The sequence below is a fragment of the Rattus norvegicus genome, chromosome 3 (genome assembly GCF_021556685.1).
Source record: "Rattus norvegicus strain SHRSP/BbbUtx chromosome 3, alternate assembly SHRSP_T2T, whole genome shotgun sequence".
In the NCBI taxonomy this organism is placed as follows: Eukaryota; Metazoa; Chordata; class Mammalia; order Rodentia; family Muridae; genus Rattus; species Rattus norvegicus.
In genome coordinates, this window is record NC_141536.1 from 39,878,382 (window position 1) to 39,883,021 (window position 4,640).

General features: G+C 41.6%; 1 pseudogene; it reads right to left on the reverse strand.

The window, feature by feature from the left end:
• Positions 1-1,771: 1,771 nt before the first annotated feature.
• On the reverse strand, positions 1,772-2,759 carry Gapdh-ps94 (Glyceraldehyde-3-phosphate dehydrogenase, pseudogene 94; annotated as a pseudogene).
• Between the last annotated feature and the right edge of the window lie 1,881 nt (positions 2,760-4,640).

A 4,640-nucleotide genomic window follows, 5' to 3' on the forward strand; every position in this document is an offset into this window, starting at 1 on the left:
GAGAAAGAAAATGAGGCCTCATCTCAGCTGGTGTATGCTGCCTGCTTGGTGATCCAGTGTTTGAGAGATCTCAGGGATCCAGGTTAATTGAGACTGCTGGTCCTCCCACAGGGTTGCCCTCCTCCTCGGCTTCCTACTGCTTTCCCATAACTCAACCGGAGAGGTCAGCAGCTCTGTTCATTGGTTGGGTGCACATATCTACATCTGACTCTTTCAGCTGCTTGTTGGGTCTTTTGGAGAGTAGTCATGATAGGTACTTTTTTGTGAATGCCCCACAGCCTCAATAATGGTGTTAAGTCTTGGGACTTCTTTTTGAGCTGGATCTAGCTTAGATGAGGCCTCCAATACATATACAGCAGAGGACTCCCAGGTCTCAGTTCAGTCAGAAAAGATGCACCTAATCCTCAAGAGACTGGAGGCCTCAGGAAGTTTAGAGGTCTGGTGGAGTGGGTGGGGTGGGGACATCCTTGTGGAGACATGGGGGTGTTGTTATGGGATATAGAACTGTTGGGGGCAGGGGGGTTTGTACAGGGAGAGGAAATAGATGAGAGAGAGAGAGAGAGAGAGAGAGAGAGAGAGAGAGAGAGAGAGAGAGAGAGAGAGAGAATGAGTCACACATCACACATGATGAATGATTCAAGCCTATCATACAGCTCTTGGAAGGTGGATACAAGGAGGTTAGGAGTACAAATTCAGTGTCACCTACAAAAGTTAAAGTTTGCTTGAGCTACAGGATATCCTAACATTGATTCGCTAACTTAAACTAAGAAGTACAGTTCTTAGATATTTTTAGCAAACACATATGTAACATTTTCCAGTCACTAGTTGTAAAAACTTTGAGGGAGATAATGTTGCTCTTTGGTCTTGACAGGTGTGAAGTATGAGGCACAGGTAAATGAATCACCCTTCATAAATCTCCATGAAAAGAAATATTTGAATTAAGAGATTCTAGCTCCAGATTTTGTGTTCTTAGCACTGTGCCATGGTCCTCTTTCCAACTATCCTCATATCCTTAATTAGAAATTGCCTGTTTGTTTATGCACTGACCAGGGTCAGTGTAGGTATGCCCAGCTATTTTCAGAAATCTTTGATAACTTACAACATTGATACCATTATAGCATATTCTCAGGTACCTCCAACTTTAAAAAAAAATTGTCTGGATTATAAGTTCAAAGAAAAAAAACGATGTCATTACTACTGCCTTTTGGCATGTACTATAGCTAACTAGTGTGAGGAAGACAATTAATAAAGGTAAATGACATGTTTGTATGTTTCTTTAAATATCCAAGTTGCAAGTTGACGTGTCTCATGAGTAAGTTCTGGATTTACTATGCACTGGAATACTTTGGCAAGTCCCCTGGTAATTATCGTTTAAGGGTTTATATGAACATTTCCTCCTGGTTCTTATTTACATTGCCCATAATAGAGAATACAAAATGACAGAAGATCTAGTAGTTATTTTGAAGTAAGCTTCCTGAGAGATAATAGAAGCATGTTAGAAAAATTAGATCAAATAAGTTTGAATTGGATATAATAACCTTTATACTTCTTTCTTTTTTTGAGGTGGGTGCAGCGAACTGTATTGATGGTATTCAGGAGAGAAGGGAGGGATCCCTAGGCCCCTCCTGTTATTATGGGGGTCTGGGATGGAATTGTGAAGAAGATGATCAGTGTTCGGGGCTGAGTTGGGATGGGGACTCCTCAACAACCAAGGGCCTCTCTCTTGCTCTCAATATCCTTGCTGGGCTGAGGTGGGGTGGTCCAGGGTTTCTTACTCCTTGGAGGCCATGTAGGCCACTTTGTTGCTGTAGCCATATTCATTGTCATACCAGGAAATGAACTTTACAAAGTTGTCATTGAGAGCAATGCCAGCCCCAGCATCAAAGATAAAAAAGTAGGAGTTGCTGTTGAAGTCGCAGGAGAAAACCTGGTCCTCAGTGTAGCCCAGGATACCCTTTAATGGGCCCTCGGATGCCTGCTTCACCACCTTCTTGATGTCATCATACTTGGCAGGTTTCTCCAGGCGGCATGTCAGATCCATAACAGATACATTACGGGTAGGAACACGGCAGGCCATGCTAGTGAGCTTCCCATTCAGTTCTGGGATGACCTTGTCCACAGCCTTGGCTGCACCAGTGGATGCAGGAATGATGTTCTGGGTTGCAGCCATCAGGCCACAGCTTTCCAGAGGGGCCATTCACAGTCTTCTGAAGTGGCAGTGATGGCAGAGACTGTGGTCACGAGGCCTTCCATGATGCCAAAGTTGTCATGGATGACCTTGGCCAGGGTGCCTAAGCAGATGGTGGTCCAGAATGCATTGCTGACAATCTTGAGGGTGTTGTCATATTTCTCATGGTTTACAGCCGTCACAAACATGGGGGTATCAGCTGAAGGGGCAGAGATAATGACCCTTTTGGTCCCTCCCTTCAAGTGAGCCCCAGCCTTCTCCATAGTGGTGAAGATACCAGGAGACTCCATGACATACTCAGCACCAGCATCATCCCATTTGATGTTAGCGGGATCTCACTCCTGAAGATGGTGATGGCCTTCTGGTTGATGACAAGTTTCTCATTTTCAGCCTTGACTGTGTCATTGAATTTGCCATGGGTAGAGTCATACTGGAACATGTATACCATGTCGTTGAGGTCAATGAGGGGGTTGTTGATGGCAACAAAGTCCACTTTGCCAGATGCAGAGGAGGAAGCCCTGGTAACCAGCTGCCCAATATGGCCAAATCTGTTCACACCAACTTTCACCATCTTGTCTATGGGATGAGGCTGACACTGCATGACTAGATGTGGCTATCTCTGGAACAGGGAAGAGCCACCTTTATACTTCTAATATTGCTTGACTTTGCAATTGTGAATAAGTGGACTATTTTTTTCTTTTTTTCAGAGCTGGGGACCGAACCCAGGGCCTTGTGCTTGCTAGGCAAGCACTCTACTACTGAGCTAAATCCCCAACCCAGACTTTTCTTTAATAAGTCAAGTGTATATAATTACTCTGTTTGGCTACTTTTGGAAAATCTGACCATGGACTCATTAATAATGAATTGAGTGTGGGTGCTAGAGAAATGGCTCAGAGGTTAAGAGCTCTTCTAGAGGTCCTGAGTTCAATTCCCAGCAACCACATGGTGGCTCACAACCATCTGTAATGGGATCTGCTGCCCTTTTCTGGTATGTCTGAAGACAGCTACAGTGTACTTAAAATAAATAAATTTAAAAAAAATACTGAGTTGAGTGAATTAGAATAACAAATATTCTATAGACACATTTTCTGCATTTCATACTCTTCACAATATATTAGGCTAGAGGATGAAATCAAATACCATGAAACTGTAGTGACATAGCTGTGAGCTGCTGTTGGGTACTGGGATGTGAAAGCAACCATTGCTCTTAACCACAGATCTATCTCCCTCACCCCTTGAATGTTCTTAATAAATTATTAGATGTAGAAGATATCTCAGGAAGAAATGCACCTGGATATGTAAATTTTCTTGCTTGCTTTTGCCATAAATCATGTATCTTTTTACCAAAGTGTTCATAAATTATCATGAAATATTAAGAAAACAAAACACAATAGAAAACCAAATGCAAAAACTGTAATTTGATCAAATATGTAAAACAAGGTTGTCACAGAATAACCAGAATCTTCATTAAGGTCTCCAAGTTTACTCAAGGTTTTGCACAACCCATCTTTTTTGCACCTTTATCTTTTTTTTCTTGAAAAATGGATATTTGTATATGAGATGAACATTGTTGGAAGATAATCCTAAGGGAAGGATGGCAGAAGCAGAGAAGTACTGAATCCAGAAAACATTAGATCACTGTTTGTAAAGAGATGGGTCCCAACCTGAACTCACATCTAGTTCCGTCGGGCTAGAAGACTATTAGGAGCATATTGTGGTATGTAGGAAAGACCAGCCCTTTGATTTAGATAAAGTGGAATTCAACTAATTTTAAGTGATTATGCAACTGTTTGATTCTCAATTCCTATAAGACAACCATGCAAAACAGATGCTTGAAAATAAAATCTTACAGCGGGAAAAGAATTAATAAAATAATTTTAAATGAATTACATTATAGAACAATAAAATTTCCTGCTGTGTTTGACTAATTTATAATGAGATATAAAAACAAACATGTTAGTAAAGAGTGAGATATAATAAGAAGAGATAATTTCTCAGCACTTAGGGGGGAAAAAGTTGGCTAAGAATGAGAGTAGTGCATGAGACTAAAAAAAATAAAATGATTATACTGGCTATCCCAGTAAAAGGATGTGAAGAATTGTTCCTGTTTAAGGGAAATGAAGGAACAAAAATTGGAGCATAAATTGGAGGAAAGACCATCTAGAGACCTCCCTACCTAGGGACCCATCCCATCTACAGACACCGAACCCAGACACTATTGGTGATATCAAGAAGCACTTGCTGACAGGAACCCGGTACCTGGTACATCTGTCCCCTGAGAGGCTTTGCCAGAGCCTGACAAATACAGATGTGCATACTCGAAGCCAGCCATTAAACTGAGCATGGGAATGCCAATGGAAGAGTTAGGAGAATGACTGAATAAACTGAAGGGGACTGCAACCCCCATAGAAATATGGGGTTCCTATGGAACAACAACATCAACTAACAGGAC